Source organism: Lissotriton vulgaris, chromosome 5, assembly GCF_964263255.1.
Source record: "Lissotriton vulgaris chromosome 5, aLisVul1.2, whole genome shotgun sequence".
Lineage (NCBI taxonomy): Eukaryota > Metazoa > Chordata > Amphibia > Caudata > Salamandridae > Lissotriton > Lissotriton vulgaris.
Genome location: NC_141693.1, coordinates 1,291,082,695 through 1,291,103,144, shown reverse-complemented (window position 1 = coordinate 1,291,103,144; position 20,450 = coordinate 1,291,082,695). Strand labels below are relative to the sequence as shown.

The 20,450-nt window shown below is 45.9% G+C and overlaps 1 protein-coding gene across 4 annotated transcripts in view; it reads left to right on the top strand.

The window, feature by feature from the left end:
• ELAPOR1 (endosome-lysosome associated apoptosis and autophagy regulator 1) overlaps nucleotides 1-20,450 on the top strand; it is a 483,435-nt gene that overhangs the window by 189,219 nt on the left and 273,766 nt on the right. The window lies entirely within an intron of this gene.

The window sequence follows — 20,450 nt, the reverse complement described above, 5'->3', positions numbered from 1 at the left end:
TGAAAAGCCATGTTGAATTATAAGACAACACTTAATGAGCATTAAATTAACTAAATTCAGGAAATGAGATCTGTCCCAAACATAGTGCTATATCTATGGATCTAAGCAAAATCCCTGTAAGAAGAGGCTCATGCAATCATTCATTTGAAATGCTTGAAACTCCTCTTCGCCTCTACATGTCTGTGAATCAGAGGCGCCTGCTCCACTCACTACTTTGTTTTGTCGGGCTAGCCCATTCTTTGTACCTTTCCAGCCCACCTATGTGCTTTGCCCATCTTCCCACCTCTTTCAGTCAATGCTACTCCAAATATCCTCTTTTTGTGACATCCTGTTGTTGTACATCTTACATCCGCACTGCTCCACACCGCGTGTTTTCCACTGCCTTGTATATCAATTTAATTTATCATAAACCGTTGACAGACACAAGATCCTGATGAACTGCCAGCCAGTCTCACATCTGTCCAATCCGGTACAGCTCTGAAGAGAGAAGTAACTATAGGGTTACAGGGGTGGTGTGCTGAATGCATCAATGTCTTTCATGATAATCAGTCACTTTTGTGGCATAAAGTACGGGCTGAAGCTGCCATTGCCGGCATCATAGAAGAACCTCTCTCCGCTCTCTAGAGGAAGGCAAGAAAGCTGCCATAATTCTTCATACCTCGTACAGCTGCGATGCCATGGGGAACAGTATCCTACTGGAAAGGCTGTCTGTGAGGACTCTGGTGTAGATGCCCTCATTTCTCCTCAGTTGGTGGGTCTGTAGAATGATCCACATGTCTGGTGTCATGCTGTCTGCCATGCAGGGCCATCTCTTCCCTGCTATTTAACATCTACACCAGCCGCACATCCAAATGTACATGTTTGATGCCTAATTCAAACTACAATTCAGCACATACCTTGATTGTGTCTCTTTCTGCGTGAAAAGAATCAAGATTTACTTCCTGGTTATAGAAGATGCATATCCAGACACACTGCATGCGACTGGGTGATAAGCCTGGGAAAGCTTTTCAAAAGGGACTTCTTATTACCATTCCAGATCAACAGATTAAGGGTGTAACCCTGCACCTCTGCTTCGAAGACTACGCTTCTTTAAAATGACAACTGGATGGAATAGAAGGAAGCCGTATTAATGGCCGGGATTCACTATTGCATCATCATATACAGTGTACTCCCAAAGGCTACATTACCCGCCTGCCAGAATGGGTATAAACCTCTGAAAATACAACCACATGAAAGTGATCGAATTAGGACTGTAGTATATGCTTTAACTAGCAACAGCCTATATATGTTAGCTATGCATTTGCATTCCACGGCCATGCACTTGAGCAATTAGTGAGCCTTCACAGAGGTACCTTTGAGTCAATGGTTTCAAACTGCAAAATACAGTGAACTGACCCTGCGAGCAAACTTCTTTGTCATCAGGGGATGTCTAAAAATTGAACGGTTAATGCAATACTTCTATTAAACATGGTGTTGGACATAAACAGAGAATGGACACTTGGACACTGTAGGGCTCAGTTAGGCATGGGTGGGTCACCAAGCAGATGGACATATGCAGACCGGTCACCGGCTGCCCTCAGCAAACCACCTGTCACATGTAAATGTCCCACAAGTTGGGTGAGAATCTTTAGATGAAAGGGATTCTACTAAGACAGCAGGAGCACTTTAAGGGAAACTGTTTAATGCTGGAGATTACACCATTGACTGGCGCCATGATTGACTCGTATTTTTTTGTTTTTCAAAGGGAAATAACGTAACCCTCCAAAATTAATGTCTCTGACATGCTTGGAGTGCCCCTCCACCTTGAAGGGGACATTGTGCATCAAGGGCTGTAACTACTTTAAGAAGGACTCAATGCGTTACTGTTGATGTATGAACAAACATCGTATCTGGTGCCCAGTCTCGATCTCCATGCTGTCTGGCATTTAGGTGATCCATTGTCCACAACATTCAATATAAGTACAGATACAATTGGATTACCACTGATTACAATGTAAGCAAGTAACCAATCCAAGATAAATGAAGTCCACTAGGAATTGTTCATGGGAGCCTCTCATCAGGGAGATATATGAAGTTTCTAGCCAAGACCTTCCTTCTGTGTTGATTGTAGCTTGGCCTCTATGGGAGGTGTAACTTAAGTTCATGTGTTTTGGATATTAACTCTAAACGCGGTCCGCCAGTGTGCTGCACATAAGTGTACATTGTTGCAGAGGGTGAAAATAGAAACAAACATGCAGATACCTTGATCTTGATTTGAGGACCCCCCCCCCCAAGCACCATGAGGCGCTAACGGGTGATTAACCTTGCTTTATAATAACCCTGATTGATTGATACCTATTGTCTTTTAGGAATGGTCTGTGTCATAAAGTAGGTACAGCCATTAATATGGGTCCCTGGGCTCCGCCAGCGTACATTGCCTTTGGGAACACTTCCGCAGAGAGTAGTTTGACTTACTTAAGACGCGATTTATTATGGTCATGTCTAAAAGCAGTCGCTAGTGTAGTACCCTGTGCGCCCCAGCCCTGGCTGAGTGTTCTTGTGCATGGACTGTGTCTGTGTGTACAATGTTCCCTTACCCTGACTAGTGTCTGTACTTGAACCGTATATGTTGTGACCCATCTTTAATTCAATGTAGTAACAGATATATAAAAACATCGCAGTGCAAAATGACATCCAGTAGAATTCACATATTTCTGAACCTTTTATGTTAATGAGACAGGATTCAGTTTGTGAATCCTGTTGAACGAGCTGTTATCACAGAGATGGAGATCTGTGAGGGACAGCGGACCTCCATCATTACATGGGCATTCAAATTGACTCTTTTTTATAATTCAGTTCATGTCCCATTATGTACAGGGGCTGGGTTGAAAAATGTAAGTATGCATTCTGTAAGTGGTGTTGAAGAACATGCAGCGTTCCTTTGGACAGCTCCCCCCAATGTTGACCGCCAACGGACCACTACTTTATTGTTGGAGGAGGCTGTGCTGGATTTTGTAGGCTCGGCTGGGGAGTACAAATCCCATCATCCCCCGCACACACTAACACGCCCATAAGCGCTATGTCGATCGAGTGGCCCTTTGTAGATGGCCAACAAACCGCTGCTTTGTTGTGGGAGGAGGCCGTGCAGGATTCTGGAAGTTCGGCTGGGGACTACAAATTCCATAATTCCCTGCACACATTTACACGCTAAAAAGGGCGACATCGATCCTGCGGCCCTTTGTAGACCACCAACGGACCGCGGCTTTGTTGTGGGAGGAGGCCGTGCAGGATTCTGGAGGCTCGGCTGGGGACTACAAATTCCATTGTTCCCTGAACACGCTAACGCGCTCATAAACACAACGTCAATCCCGTGGCACGGGACACATGTGGGGCCGCACCCAAGCAAAGCCCCTGCCAAGGGCGCTTCCGCTCACACCTGTCGGAGCCCGAAGGAGACTGGGCTGGGCCCCCCTCTAACATGTGCAATTCCAGCTGCCCAGGTGGCCCAGGCTTCGGTTTACAGATGGGGAAACGAAAATCCACTATAGCAACACCTGGAGTTGAGTCTACTAATACTCTAGACTCCCTTTTACTAAGGGCTACTGATGCTCTGAATAAGGAGATTCAAACTGTTGAGCGCAGGCTCTCCATGGGGGCTTGAGGGCACCCGCTCAATCAAGTGAGTCCTTAACTAATGAGCCTTGAGTGGTGGCAGTACCTGACACTTTATACCCAATGCCAAAGTCAGCTACTAACCGCTTAAAACTTCTTGATTCCCTACACATCAAGCATTAGTCTCTCTCCCCCGGTACCTTCAGAACCACCCACAAAGAAGAACAAGCATTGGAAATGCAATAGGTCTCGCATTAGAAAAGTTGGAGTTATTGGTATTGTAAATGACATATGTTATTTATTTGTTGGTTTTTAAAATTGCTAAATTGATGGCTTTGTCATTTACAATGCCAATAGTTATAACTTTTGCGAATGTGACACCTATAGCATTTGGAATGCAACATATTTTGTATTTACGTGACTTAGATGGCAGCTCTTGTCGTTAGGCCACATCTCTAGAGAGCAGGAGAGTGCAGCAGGGGAGAGAAGCACAGCAATGCAATAGGTCTTGCATTAGGAAAGTTTGAGCTATTGGTATTGTAAAGGACACATTTTTTATTTATGTGCTTGTTTTGAAAATAGCGAATTAATAGCTTTGTTATTTACAATGCCAATAGTTTTATCTTTTGCAAATGTGACACCTATTGTAACACAATATGTGTTGTGAGGGTGAGTGAGGGTGAGGGTGAGGGGTTGAGGGTGAGGTGTTGAGGGTGAGTGAGGGTGAGGTGTTGAGGGTGAGTGAGGGTGAGGTGTTGAGGGTGAGTGAGGCTGAGTGAGGGTGAGGGGTTGAGGGGGAGGGGTCGAGGGTGAGGGGTTGAGGGTGAGGGAGGGTGAGGGGTTGAGGGTGAGGGAGGGTGAGGGGTTGAGGGTGAGTGAGGGTGAGATGTTGAGGGTGAGTGAGGGTGAGGGTGAGTGAGGGTGAGGGGTTGAGAGTGAGTGAGGGTGAGTGAGGGTGAGGTGTTGAGGGTGAGTGAGGGTGAGGGTGAGGCTGAGGGGTTGAGGGTGAGTGAGGGTGAGTGAGGGTGAGTGAGAGTGAGGGTGAGTGAGGGGTTGAGGGTGAGGGGTTGAGGGTGAGTGAGGGTGAGGGGTTGAGGGTGAGTGAGGGTGAGGTGTTGAGGGTGAGAGAGGGTGAGGGTGAGTGAGGGTGAGTGAGGGTGAGTGAGGGTGAGTGAGTGATGGTGAGGGTGAGGGGTTGAGGGTGAGTGAGGGTGAGGGGTTGAGGGTGAGTGAGGGTGAGTGAGGGTGAGGGATTGAGGGTGAGGGGTTGAGGGTGGGTGAGGGTGAGTGAGGGTGAGGTGTTGAGGGTGAGTGAGGGTGAGTGAGGATGAGGGTGAGTGAGGATGAGGGGTTGAGGGTGGGTGAGGGTGAGTGAGGGTGAGTGAGGGTGAGGGTGAGTGAGGGTGAGGGTGAGGGTGAGTGAGGGTGAGGGTGAGTGAGGGTGAGGGTGAGTGAGGGTGAGTGAGGGTGAGTGAGGGTGAGGGTGAATGTGAGTGAGGGTGAGTGAGGGTGAGGGTGAGGGTGAGTGAGGGTGAGGGTGAATGTGAGTGAGGGTGAGTGAGGGTGAGGATGAGGGGTTGAGGGTGAGTGAGGGTGAGGGGTTGAGGGTGAGTGAGGGTGAGGGGTTGAGGGTGAGTGAGGGTGAGTGAGGGTGAGTGAGGGTGAGGGTGAGTGAGGATGAGGGGTTGAGGGTGGGTGAGGGTGAGTGAGGTTGAGGGTGAGTGAGGTTGAGGGTGAGTGAGGGTGAGGGTGAGTGAGGGTGAGGGTGAGGGTGAGTGAGGGTGAGTGAGGGTGAGTGTGAGTGAGAGTGAGTGAGGGTGAGGATAAGGGGTTGAGGGTGAGTGAGGGTGAGGGGTTGAGGGTGAGTGAGGGTGAGGGTGAGTTAGGGTGAGGGGTTGAGGGTGGGTGAGGGTGAGTGAGGGTGAGGTGTTGAGGGTGAGTGAGGGTGAGTTAGAGTGAGGGTGAGTGAGGGGTTGAGGGTGAGGTGTTGAGGGTGAGTGAGGGTGAGGCATTGAGGGTGAGTGAGGGTGAGGTGTTGAGGGTGAGTGAGGGTGAGTGAGGGTGAGTGAGGGTGAGTGAGGGCGAGTGAGGGTGAGTGAGGGTGAGTGAGGGTGAGTGATGGTGTGGGTGAGGGGTTGAGGGTGAGTGAGGGTGAGGGGGTTGAGGGTGAGTGAGGGTGAGGGGTTGAGGGTGAGTGAGGGTGAGGGTGAGGGTGAGTGAGGGTGAGGGATTGAGGGTGAGGGATTGAGGGTGAGGGGTTGAGGGTGAGTGAGGGTGAGGGTGAGTGAGGGTGAGGGTGAGGGGTTGAGGGTGAGTGAGGGTGAGGGGTTGAGGGTGAGTGAGGGTGAGTGAGGATGAGGGGTTGAGGGTGGGTGAGGGTGAGTGAGGTTGAGGGTGAGTGAGGGTGAGTGAGGGTGAGTGAGGGTGAGGGTGAGTGAGGGCGTGTGAGGGCAAGTGAGGGTGAGTGAGGGTGAGTGATGATGTGGGTGAGGGGTTGAGGGTGAGTGAGGGTGAGGGGTTGAGGGTGAGTGAGGGTGAGGGTGAGTGAGGGTGAGGTATTGAGGGTGAGGGGTTGAGGTTGGGTGAGGGTGAGTGAGGGTGAGGTATTGAGGGTGAGGGGTTGAGGTTGAGTGAGGGTGAGGGTGAGTGAGGGTGAGTGAGGATGAGGGGTTGAGGGTGGGTGAGGGTGAGTGAGGTTGAGGGTGAGTGAGGGTGAGTGAGGGTGAGTGAGGGTGAGGGTGAGTGAGGGTGAGTGAGGGTGAGTGAGGGTGAGGGTGAGTGTGAGTGAGGGTGAGTGAGGGTGAGGGTGAGGGATTGAGGGTGAGTGAGGGTGAGGGGTTGAGGGTGAGTGAGGGTGAGTGAGGGTGAGGGGTTGAGGGTGAGTGAGGGTGAGGGTGAGTTAGGGTGAGGGGTTGAGGGTGGGTGAGGGTGAGTGAGGGTGAGGGGTTGAGGGTGAGTGAGGATGAGTGAGAGTGAGGGTGTTTGAGGGGTTGAGGGTGAGTGAGGGTGAGGGTGAGGGGTTGAGGGTGAGTGAGGGTGAGGGGTTGAGGGTGAGTGAGGGTGAGGGTGAGTGAGGGTGAGGGTGAGTGAGGGTGAGGGTGAGTGAGGGTGAGTGGTTGAAGGTGAGTGAGGGTGAGTGAGGGTGAGTGAGGGTGAGGGTGAGTGAGGGTGAGTGAGGGTGAGGGTGAGTGCGGGTGAGTGAGGGTGAGGGTGAGTGAGGGTGAGGTGTTGAGGGTGAGTGAGGGTGAGTGAGGGTGAGGGGTTGAGGGTGAGTGAGGGTGAGTGGTTGAGGGTGAGTGAGGGTGAGTGAGGGTATGTATGTATGTATGTATGTATGTTGAGTTTGAGGGTGAGTGAGGGTGAGGTGTTGAGGGTGAGTGAGGGTGAGGGGTTGAGGGTGAGTGAGGGTGAGGGGTTGAGGGTGAGTGAGGGTGAGTGAGGGTGAGTGAGTGTGAGTGAGGGTGAGGGTGAGTGAGGGTGAGGGGTTGAGGGTGAGGGGTTGAGGGTGAGTGAGGGTGAGTGAGGGTGAGTGAGGGTGAGGGGTTGAGGGTGAGTGAGGGTGAGGTGTTGAGGGTGAGTGAGGGTGAGTGAGGGTGAGGGTGAGGTGTTGAGGGTGAGGGTGAGGTGTTGAGGGTGAGTGAGGGTGGGTGAGGGTGAGTGAGGGTGACTGAGGGTGAGGGGTTGAGGGTGAGTGAGGGTGAGGGTGAGGGTGAGTGAGGGTGAGGGGTTGAGGGTGAGGGGCTGAGGGTGAGTGAGGGTGAGGGGTTGAGGGTGAGTGAGGGTGAGGGGTTGAGGGTGAGTGAGGGTGAGAGGTTGAGGGTGAGTGAGGGTGAGGGGTTGAGGGTGATAGAGGATGAGTGAGAGTGAGGGTGAGTGAGGGGTTGAGGGTGAGGGGTTGAGGATGAGTGAGGGTGAGGGGTTGAGGGTGAGTGAGGGTGAGGGGTTGAGGGTGAGTGAGGGTGAGGGTGGGTGAGCGTGAGGGTGAGCGTGAGGGTGAGTGAGGTGTTGAGGGTGAGGGGTTGAGGGTGAGTGAGGGTGAGGGGTTGAGGGTGAGTGAGGGTGAGGGGTTGAGGGTGAGTGAGGGTGAGGGGTTGAGGGTGAGTGAGGGTGAGGTGTTGAGGGTGAGTGAGGGTGAGGGTGGGTGAGCGTGAGGGAGGGGTTGAGGGTGAGGTGTTGAGGGTGAGTGAGGGTGTGGGTGAGGGGTTGAGGGTGAGTGAGGGTGAGGGGTTGAGGGTGAGTGAGGGTGTGACCATATCCATTCCAGACACTGATAATTAATTGGCGACAAAAGTTATTATTTGACGTGGCATATCTTAATTGCTAGGTTTTTTAATTACTAGTTGATGTTTAATTTTTGTAATCATTTTTTTAAGTATGCACCTCTTAAAAAATAAATAAAAATATTGCTTGTTATGTATTTCCATTTGTAGACCTAGAATAGTTATGGTGCATTGTATGTAGCTTTAAAAAATAAAAATGTAGACTGCTCAATGTATTTCCGTGAATAGATGCAGGTTGCCTCTTTCTGTCAAATAATATCCCTTGTTCAACTTACTATAGTGGCGCGGCATACTATGAAGCAGAGGAGGACTGACTGTCAGAGCCTTGCTCTTTCCTCTCTTGCCAACAGGGCTACTCCAGAATAAGACCACGAAAACCATAATTTGTGAAACATGGCCATTTGACTCGCAGCCCGGTCAGTGGAGGGGCTCCGCTTTCTGATCCGTAGAGGCTGATGCGCAGTCACTTTCTTGAAGAGGAAATGGGGAATAAAAACTTTACTTTTGCAGTGATGTCGATGAACCTGGCTTGATGTCACACTGCTGCATTGTGCTGATTTTCTAAGTAAAAACATGCATAGTGAGGAGCACTAATACGGGTTTGAGATGGTGGAAGAGCTGCTTATCTCTTATGGAGATAGATTATCTGGGGGGAGGAAGGGCTCCTAATGGGAAGTGTAGACGGGGAGAAATTGAGAAAAAAGCTGAGCAGGGAGGGTGTTATTGCGGCTATCTGTTTGCCCGAGGGGAGGAGAAATGCAGGCCTGAGGCAGAGGACACGCTGAGAAGCTTGTGGGAGGGAGGCTGGGCTGCCTTTGATCTGGTAATGCGAGGCAGGCAGGCAGGCGGCTGGTGGCATTGTGCACGCGCTTTTTAGGGCTTGCGCTTGCGCAATGACCTAAAAAGCACATGCACTTGAAGAAATCGCCAGTGGTGGTTCAAAACTGGATAAGCCGTAATAGAGCTTCGCCAGCGATGCGCAGAAGCGCATCAGCAGGCGAGCCCTAAAAAAGAGGGGGTGAGATTAACCAAACTAAATTCTGCCACTCCCCAAGATCCCACTGTGACCTCTTCACCCATTTCGGATTTCTTGATTTAAAAAATTGTACAGTCAATTTCAGTTTTACTTCAATCCCTCATATACAGACTAACTAGAATCGAGGCTAATATAGTGACTCTCTGTTCAGCAGGGGAAGTGACTCTCTGTCCAACATCACTCCAATGTGTCAATCAGGGTGAGCCAGAGGCAGCTCCTCCTGATGATCTAACTGTTTCATCCTCATGCCTCCACAATAATCGTACGGATAACCTAGGCCCAATGAGAGTGGACAATAGCAGAGGGCCTAAATGTTTTCACTTAGGGGGTATGTTAACAGAGGCCTCTATAATCTCTGTTCAACCCCCAACGCAGCGACCCAACCACTTGCCCCTCAAACCAGCTTTCATCAAATGCAATGCCTCATTGTCCCTGGGGATATCCAAGAGCCTGACGCTGTCACTTACCAGACCTGACGGGGAGAATGCATCAAACAGAAGGAGCAAAAAAGACTGCCATACAAGACTGGCCCTTCCCCGAGCAGCTTGCCCTTATGTCGTAATATTGGCAAACGTTCCCAAATTACATAGCATGTTATTGGATTAGTAAACATGTGGGGGAGCAGGGAGAGATGTTGTCGCACATTTTTATGGGTGGGGGACTCAAAGAAATCTATTGATGGTGACTGTGTGGTGGTTAATTTGAACTCACACCAATTAGTTCAGCAATTGTTTTATTTGCTTCCAACAGGGACATCATTGCTTACCCTAATATTTGCACTACCGCTGGGCTTTTTTTATAAACCAGTCAGGACTAGGCCTTGGGGACAAGATCCTCCAGCCCCCCTGAGTTCTTCCCACCCTTAGCCCAATCCCTCCTTTTGGGTCAACGATGTATCCCCCTTCCTACCCATAACCGATTTAATCTATTAACAGACTTAAGGGGTTGTGACCCACAGAGGGCAAAGAGGAGGACTCCCACTCCTGTTCAAATTTGCATCAGTTCAGGATCGGAAAGCCACAAGACACCGACTGCAATATGCAATCAGATTGATCTCATCATATTATTACCTTGGAATATTGCTGGATTGTGTTCCAAACTGCCCAATCCTGATTGGTTAAAAATTGTCACCATCTATGGTCTGATCTGTTTCCAAGAAACATGGGAAACTGGGCCAATTGATCTAGGTGGCTACCGCTCTTATTACACCACTGCCCTTCCGTCTAAATCAGGGCAAGTCAGGGGAGAGATCCTGACCTTGTTGAAAAACACCTTAAGACTGGAATCTTGTCATACCATAATGTTTCCCCTTACTATCATCTACTACATTTAAAAGGCCCAGGCGGTAATACAGTCCTCCTAATGAACTTTTACAATAATACTTTTTCTGTCGATATGAAGATGGTTGTAGACCAGTTGGAAGAGGAAATTAATGCTCTTTTTAATACTCTAAAATAGATTCCGAATATCCAATGGGTGGGCGATCTTAACGTGGATTGTTGTCATTTTTCAGATCTGGTAGCATTTGGCGTAACCGATGAGGCAGGAGAGCCTAAATTCCATTTTACTCGCAACTCTTATAGAGAAGCCCTGAATAGATTCCTTGTGATCAATAACCTAGAGATCTGGAATCCTATAGATTTAAGCTCAGGTACGTTACAAAATACATTTGGCACATCCACACAGTGTTCAACTTTTGACTATATAATTATATCGGACCCTCTCAAAAAATTCATCTGCAATTTTGAAACTAAGTATTCTAACTTTAGTGATCATGTTGCCATTACTGGTAAGCTGGATTCAACAGGAATCTATTCAGAGCAGTCGAGACATGTCAAACCCATGATAGCAAGGAATGATAGGACAATAGACAAAACATCCATTGTTCCGATCTTTGTGACAAACAGGCAAAACGATATTATGACCTGCCTAGAAGCGGGACCTGATCCTACTAAGGTAACCACGGGCCTTTGAACTGATATTTTATAAGATCAAAAACCTCTTAACTAGAAAAAATCCCATTGCTAAAACATCAGGCCACAGATGATTTGATCAAGCTTGTACTAAGTCCCTATCAGTCTTACATCAGGCTCTTAGAGCTACGCCTAGAGACACAGAACTAGTCAAGCTTCGTCGTCTATGATATAAAGAGGCCAGTAAAACCAGAATTAGAAACATAAAGGAAGAAGCATGGAAACAATTGTATCTAGCCACCAACTCAAATAATACTAGAGACTTTTGGAGACTTAGCAACGCTCCCTTACTCAAACCATCCAGAGCTCCGAGATTGGATTGCCATGTGGACGAGGATTCCTGGGTTGCACACTTTTCCTCAATATTTGACCCAAAAGTTGGGTGGGAAGGGGGGGGGAGCGGGCAGCCATTTCTCCTCCCACTAAACCCCACCTTAGTTTTAATCACTATGAGATAAAAGAGGCCCTTATGCAGTGCTCTAGTAATAAAGCCCCTGGCCCGGATGGTACTCCGATGGATTTTTTCACTTAGCAGCAGGAATTATGGGGACCGGTGCTGACAAACATTTTTAACGAAGTCGCTAATTTGGGTCTACCAGACTCATGGAGAAATCTATTTTAATCCCCATCCACAAGAAAGAAAATAAATACGAGGCCAAAAACTATAGACCAATTTCACTGCTGGATAGCACAGCTAAACTCATGGGTAGGGTTTTACTGAACAGACTTCAGGAATGGGCTACTAGTAACAGCGCCTTGATACCGGTCCAATATGGTTTTAAAAAGGGAATGGGCACTCGGGATCAGTTTCTCAATTTAAGTCCGCTAATTGCCAAGTATACTCAAGCCAAGCAGGGCAAGTTATACGTGGCTTTCATAGACTTATCTGCAGTATTTGACTGCATTGCACATCATCACCCATGGAGGATAATTAAAGAAATGCGTATTGAGGAGGCAATTATCCTCTTTATCGGGCAGCTTTATTCCTCGGCCTCCGCCTGTGTCCGATATGGGAGGCAGGGAGAGTGTACTAGGGCGTTTCCAATTAACAGGGGTGTCCGACAGGGCTGCGTACTCGCTCCATTTCTTTTTTCCATCTATACTAATGGGGTGGAAGCTTCCCTGTCGGACTCAACCCAAGACGTTCCCAAGATTCACAATGTACGTGCCCCAATTCTCCTTTACGCAGACAATGCTGTGTTAATTGCCCACACGGGCCTAGCCCTACAAAAGTTAATAGAGGTATATGTGAATTATATGTGCAACTTGGATTTAAAAACCAACTAGGCTAAATCCGTTATTTTAATTACTGGCCGTAAGGATAGGAAGGTTCCAAGTTTCTATATAGCAGGCCAGAAAGTAGCCCAAACTGATGCCTTTTCCTACCTAGGGGTGACTTTTGACAGGCAATTAACTTTGTCCAATATGATCACCACAATGGGATTACTGTTACAAAACAGTATTATTGCCCTACACTCTTCCATAAAAAAACTGGGAGCAAAACCTATTGATATGGTTAAAAAAGTCTATACCCCGAACTCTGTTTCGGTGGCACCTTATGGGGCAGGCATCAGGGGTTACTCTAACTCGTCAGCTCTCCAGACCATGGAGGACATTTTCTGGAAAAAACTAGTAGGCCTCTCTGTAAGTTGCTCAAATTTAACTTGTCACGCAGAAATGGATGTTCCATATATTACTGATATAATTAGCTCGGCTCCAACTATCCTATGGCATTCTATCTGCAGAAGAGAATCTGTCCACATTACCCAGAAGCTAATAGAAGCCTGTCTCTCTTTGGAATATGTCCATAGGATCCATGGATTACTTAAATCAAAAACAGTCTCTCCTCCCTTGGTTTAGAGCATGTATTTGTTTTGCCAAGTCATAGCTCTAATATTTCAAAACAGGAGATTAAAACCTGTTTTTTCAAACAAAGGGCAAATGAAAGAATGAAAACTATCTAAAAGCATCAGTTAAATCCTATTTACAGCGACCGATTGCACAGGAAGGGACATCCTCATATTTTTTTTACTGTGACAAATTCACTTCACAGTTTTTTTTAACTTAGGTTCCGACTGAATTTTATCACTTGTATGTTGCCTTATCCATCGGGATTTTTTTTCTATTCATGATCTTCCGTTTTGTCCCTGTGACAGTGTTTCCACTCAATCAAATGTGCATACTTTTTTTTCTTTTGCAAATTTTATGTGGAACACCGCAAAAGATTCATATTGCCCCTTATGCGTACATATAACTTTAAACAATGCTGTGTAGGAATGTATTTTTTACAATCATTGTCTGATCCTCTTGTTATTCTGTGGCGTCTTTTCTAAACCTATCATGGAAGACCAGGCGATTGTATAATACTCAAGAATTAATTGTAGGTTTTCTTTTTATTAGTTGCTTTTAACTGATTGCTTCGTATTTATGTTTTTAATGGATGTTTTTATCGATTTCTTAATATTTTGTATTTGGATGGATGTTTTTATTTTGTACACCTGTACTGTTATGATCTTGTTATATAAGTATTGAATAAAGTGAATTGACTGACTGTCCAAATTCACACTGTGGGAATGGATACCGCCTCCTTTTGGGAGTGAGTTTCTGATTAATGGTAGGTGGCTATTGAGGTCTTAAACCCTTGAAACAAGGCACTGAGATTCAGTGGTAGGAGGGGACACCCTTTTGACACCGCCTTCACCTTCCAGTCTGCCACGAGTCACAAAATGTACTTTGTAAGTTAAAACGGCATTTACGACTCACAAAGTGCCCCTTGTACATTGCGACTTGATGTTTTGCTGTCTCAAAGTCTGTGATTTTGGCATTTGCGTGCATTGCAAACACGGAACAGTTTTGTACATTTGACCCAGAGTTTTTCATTGTTTGACCCAATAAGCCCATCGTATCCCTCGCCCTCTCCTCGTATACCTCGGATGGTCTCAGTGTATCATACACTACATGCAAGTATTTCGTGGTACAAGCAGTTTGTATCATTTCATTAGTAGTTTGTAAATCTAGGTTCCTTCTTAGTGTCAGCGATGTTCCCTTTGATGGTGCCTATATGGTCATATTTTGTATCTGCTTTTAATATGTATATCAGCTTCTTGGGTTTTTGTGATCAGGTACATACAAATGCAAGGAAGGATAATACAAAATTGAACTAAATGTACATAAACCGAGTAACAATGTAATATGTATGTCTCTGTTCCTGTGTTGTGTTTTTTGCTTTAGCAGAGCTTCCTTGCAATACAATCGCTAATTGATGGGGTACGTTCAGAGGGAATGGGATGCACGTATGCGGCCAGTTTTCTTAATTACTGTCAAATAAAGTCATAGTAAACCGAAATTCAGAGACAAAAACCTTCCATTGTCTTGAGTTCTTGAGTTTGGGGACATTTAAGGACACTGCGCCAAACCTGATACTCTCTTTACTGGCTCAGCCTTCCTTCCTGATACATGACACAGGTTGAGATTTAACCATGTGATAGAGAAACTCCTTTCTTTGGCCAGCCTCCAAACAAATGTTCCTATAAATAAACAAACCTGAAGAAGGAGAAGGCTGGGTCTTACACATCACCGAGAGCACAGTGCAGTTGTGCAGTTGTGTACGTAACTAAAACCAGTGTAATGCACAGTAGACAGACACAGATAACAGTGACTAATAATGCTGTGAAACAACAACCCCCAACAAGTGTCAAGAAACACTTGGAGCAGCTTATAGACGTATTTTCTGTCATCATCGTTGACATCTCCTGATTCAAACCGGTTGCAGACAACATTCCGTATTGGTCACGCGTGTGCATGGGCAAAATAGGATTTTGCACTTAACACATCTTTTAAACAAGATGCAAAGTAGGAGCTGCCCATGACGTATAGCTATAGTTGTTTTCGTTGGTGGAATTTGTGAAATTCTGACATCAATAGGGCATCACATTCAGTACAGTAGACCACAGCTAACTTGTCAAACAATTCTAAGGTTTTTATGACAGAACAGATCTGATTTGCCTAGTCAAGATATGCTGTCCATCCATTGAGTTGCAGTGAATGTCCTTCAGGTCAGTGTGTCAGCTTTAATGAGCTGCAGGTTAAAGCTTTAGGTCCTTAATGAGGGAGACCAGAGAGCTCAACCAAATGGCTTAATCATCACCTCGGCCGTTACATATCGCATTGGACGGCAGATGTAGAGGTGTGTAAGGAATTGAAGAGATATTGAGGCTACTTCACATGAGAAGGTTAGCACTTTCTCAAAAATCTCCAAGAACTGGCCACTCCTCACAGCGACAGCAAGCATCCACTTGAACGGAGGCTTTTGGGAGGAAGAAAAGAAAATATCAGCCGCCATGTTTGAAGTTATGGCAGAACACCTCGCTTAATGGAGCACCATCTCTCCCACAAAGTGTCTCTCCAGCACTAGTCCGCACTAACGACATCACAGGTGATCCCTAAACGTAACATGTGCTAGGACCCAGACACTAATGTTAGTTTCCAGGTCTGAGGTCCTTCCCACCTACAGCTCTTGTCCCATCCAGCGCCAATTACACATGTTGGATTCTCCAGAAGGGATGGCCTGTGGAAGGAGGAGAGGTTTGTTTACGAGTTGTGAGACCAGAACAGAGAGAGGGAGACCTGTGTCCAGTACTAGTCACGCCCCATCGAAGACAGCAGTAGGGATCCTGCAAGATAACACCATGGGAACCAAAATACCCTTAGCTGCCGTGTATAGAACTTGAGGGGAGATATTGTGTTTTCTTCCCATTGAGTAAAAACAGCTCTTCTGCAAGTCCCCATTCACTCCATTAAACATCACTGTGAGGTAGTGCTGCTCTAGTCCTGCAGCCTTGAACTTTAGTGCAGTAACATGTGATGTAATATATTGAATGTAATGTTATTCATCCATTGTGGTTAAAGTGGTTAAAAAGATGCTTTGCAGCAAGGGAAAATCGAATGTCGAACATTGTAAAATAGAACAAAAGCTGTAAAACAAAACAGAATAATTTCCCTAAAATAAATAATCCGCTAAAATGTTTATAATCTCTGAAACAGTATGAAAAACCAGAAAGTGACACATCCTCTTTGCTCAGGGTACTAATGGGTACTAATTGCAGCTATGGGCCTGAGTGGAAGGGGAGGACACATGAGGAGGGGAAGGACAATTGACAACTGTTATCGGGTTTACTGTAGGACAATGAAGGCTTTAGCTCCCTGCCCCTGATATCAACCCAAAACTCAGGTGCATACTTAGACATCATTCCATTTTCACTTCCCTTCCCTGCCTCGTCCTTTTATGCAACACAGCCCAGGAAGGCTTACAATGCAGACAAACAGTAGCAGTTAATGTTCACAGGTTTAGCTGTGTGCCTGGCTAAGCCAACCTCAGCAAGCCATGCAGAGTGAGTAATGTGGCGATAAGTAAACTGGACCAGCTCAGGACGGTTCTGTTTTCTGGTGTCTCCAAAGCATACTCCATTGTCTTTCGCTTGTATCAGTTTACATTGTTATTCTAAAAATTAATATCACTCACTTATTATTGAAAGCTTATTAGACTTCTTCAGTTTGTAACCACACTGTGAAGATTTGCGTTCGAATGTAATTTTAGCTAATATTTGAACGTATTCACTACTGAATGTGTAGCCTTGCTTTCCAGAACTTCCTTCACAGTTGATAAAACTGCTGAAAGTTGCAAAACTCCCAAGCATTATCCAGGTACACCAATAATCATTCTGATTCCATAGAGGTTATTCGAGACACTCCCTTAGGCACTGATTTTATCAGGTTAGAACGTAACAAAACATCTAGGTAGTGTAACGCTTAGGGTAATTCCAGTACCCAGTGTCCAGAACACTGTGTACATAAATACTAACGGGAACATACTGCTCACACGAATGTGCCACATGAGGCCATGCTGAACGGTCACGCCGGTGGACCCATAAGCAATTGTTTCAAAATGATTTTAGTCTTTACAAATGAAAGATGACAAAGATAACACTGTGATCTTATAATATAAACATGAATTAAACGAGCACATATTTTGTTACACACAAATACACATGCACAATGCACACACAATGGTCATTCGCACACACAGACACAGATGTAAGTACAATTCATAATCAGAACGTCACACTACAAACACTGTATATCTTAAAACATTATTGAGTCAATTCTTCTTAATAGTGCATATTGTTATATGATTGCGGTACACAATCCCGTTGAGAATTTGTTCTAGCATAACCTCTCCTTTGGCGACAATACCAAGAGATATCAAATCCACTCCCAATGCTAGATTACTGCTAGATTTCGGCTTTGTGGAATAACCTTTCCTGCCTTCAGCATGGTACGGAATAACTGTGTCTGCTTAAAGTAAAACATGCTCACTCTTCACAATATCCTTCCTTGGGATGTATAGATATATATCATTCCATAAAGGTTGTAGGGCCTCATTTATGAGAAATGACGCATCACTGCGTGAAAGCAGCAATGCGTCACTTCTCAGTGCGCACTCCTTGCAACATGATTGATGCATCATATTTATAATGTGACGCATCATGTCGCAAGGAGTTACAGATACGTCAGTATTTCTGACGTATCTGTAGGCGCAAAAGTGATGCATTGCTGGAGTGTGTCACAAAAGTGACGCAACTCCAGCAATGTGTACTTTCACATGGGCAAGTCCTATGTTGTTAGTGCCTGCGTCAGTCTTACGCCTGCCATGAATCAGGCGTAAGATTTTGACGCATTAGTGGCCAAGAAATGGCGCAGTGAAATCTTATAGATTTCACTGCGTCACTTCCATGACCCTTTCTTGCGTCAAAACGCCCCCCTTGCATACATTATACCTGCGCAGGTATAATGTGGCGCAGGGGTTTACAAAGTGACGCATCTACCTAGATGCGTCACTTTGTAAATATGGAGCAACAAGGTGCTTTTTTTACTCCACTGATGCGTCACAAAAAGTGACGCACCGGCGGCGTAAAAGTGACGCACAGCCTCATAAATGAGGCCCGTAGTGTTTTGCATTCCCTTATTAATTGACTGACTGTGCCGTGTTCTTCATTGAACATCCAGCATTGCTCTGTTAGTAGAGGGGTGCAGGGAGTGTTAGTGCTCCAGGTGCGGTTGTGCTTGGACCCAGGAGTGTGAGATGCACACTGTCACTCAGGTATGGTTGTCCTCATTGTTTAATGCGCTCTGCTACCCGCCCCAGTGCACGGCTTCGTAGACCTGGCACCGCACGGAATGCCCATGCAGGTGTAATCAGAGTTCATAGAAACACCCTTTAGTTTGAGCAGTAGCAATGTGCCAACATTGTATTAGTACATTAACGTATGAATTTATGCAGGCTTCGCAATAAGTAATCAGTATTTCAATAAGCTCCCAGATCCTCATTGTTTATAATTGATGGAAACAAAGATAGGGCTCTTGAAACCCATGGAAATTCCCTAATCAGCAGAATGGACGATGCCAGAGCAGAATCCGACACTTGGACTTTGGTTGTAACTTTAAGGTGAATACAGCCCTTTCACGCGTCATTACATGGACTCTTGAGCACAAAATAGGCTCTCTGGAATGGAACCGCTTTTTTACCACAAAGAACTGATTACGGTTTGCACTGTTCAGGTATAGCCTTTATTTTTATAAAATCCAGGATTCCTACTTTACACCATCCCATCCCTTTTTTATGTTCATGATAATTGCCTCATACGGATTCCCTTTTCTATTTCTCTTGATATATCCCTTCTTATATGGCTTCTCTATCTCTCATTTACCCTCATTCCTCCCTCCCAGACCGCTCTTGAGCAGATCCGTTTGGTGTAATTGTATATCTGTAGCAAAAATCCCCTGCCAAGTGTCCTTCCCCATCAGCTAAGTGAACAACCATCCAACTTAATGAAAACAAGCTCTAATATCCAACTAACAGATGAGCACTGGGCTGCCCATATTAGCATCTAGTTGCTACACCCAACCACTCCTACAAGAAATACCTCTCGCACAACATCTGAGTCGGGTAAACCTTTTATTCAAGAGCTACATTGAGGTGTTCACACTGATAAATGCAGCAGCCTCTTTCTGCGAAAGCTGCGGTGATCTTCCTCAAATCCTTATAAATCTTTCAATACAAGACAGGATAATCTCATTAGTTAATGTCACAGCTGGAGATGTAGATTCTGCATTTTCCCTCTTGATGTGAATTTTCGTGCAGGGAATACTGCTGCATGGGCAGAACAGATATTCGTATTTTTCGTTCAGGGTCTGGCTGCTGTTACATGCAGATAAGCAGGCAGGCTGGTGGCTCTTAATTTAAAATAGGGGCTCTTTAAGCATTTCGTTTTGGTCTAGAAAAGAAAAAATGCTCTGAAAGGAAAACCTCCCCCAACTTGATGGAGTAATGTGATATCCTCAAATGGGCAGGTGCTGCATTTGAATCACTGCACTCTTGTGAACTGAAATGTCCTTCTCGGTTTTACAGTTGTGATTTTTTCATGGGAAAAATGTCTTCTGATTGCATAATCATGCCTTCTGATTTTTATATTAATCGGCCTATTTCTGTGCCAGCCTTCTTCCTAATTCCCTGCTGTCCAGAAAAAGAAGGTTTCCAGACCTTTGTTTTTTACAACAGAAGACTGCACGTAAAAGTGATCGCTGTAGCGGCTTGTGATTCTGCAGCCAGAGCAAATGCAGATGAGATATTGTCACCCTGGCTGGTGCCTGCTATCGAGATAAGACAGTGATTGCAAAGGCCATGCTCTATGTCAATAATTAGGCATGTCAGGAAGGCATTTCAATGGCTACCTCCGCTAGGGTGACCAACTGGCATTGGTGCAAATTCAGGACGGTGAGTGTAAAAATTCAGGACAAACGGTCAAAATTCAGGACACAAATTCAGGACAGGAGGTCAAAATTCAGGACAAAACTTCAGGACAATAGGTACGTTTTACAGACACATCAGAGGTCGTGCAATAGTATATAAGTAAGCCCAGCCATTTCCAAACATATTCAACCGTTTGCAAACCTATCCATCATGTACCCTTCCATCTATCATTTCACTCATCCTTCCCTTCATCCATCCCCTCATCCATCCTTTCACTCATCTCCATTATCCATCCATCCATCCATCCATCCATCCATCCATCCATCCATCCATCCACCATTTCACCCTATCCATCTGTACACTTATCCATCCTCTCTTTATCCCATCCATCCATTCACTCATCCATTCAGCCATTTACCCTTTCACCAATCCAGCCATCCTTTCACTTACTAATCCTTCCACCCATCCACTATTTTAGTCATCCATCCATCCTCCCTTTCTCTCTCCATCGACCCTTTCACTTAGCCATCCTTCCTTCCATCCATCCATCCACCCACCCATCCATCCATCCATCCATCCATCCATCCATCCATCCATCCATCTACTCATCCACTCATGAATCCATCCATTGATCCTATCACTCATCCATCTATCATTTCACTCCTTCACACATCTATTCATCCTTTTGTCCATCTACCCTCCCTTTCACTCACTCATCTATCCATACCTCCACCCTTTCACTCATACGTCCATTCATTCAC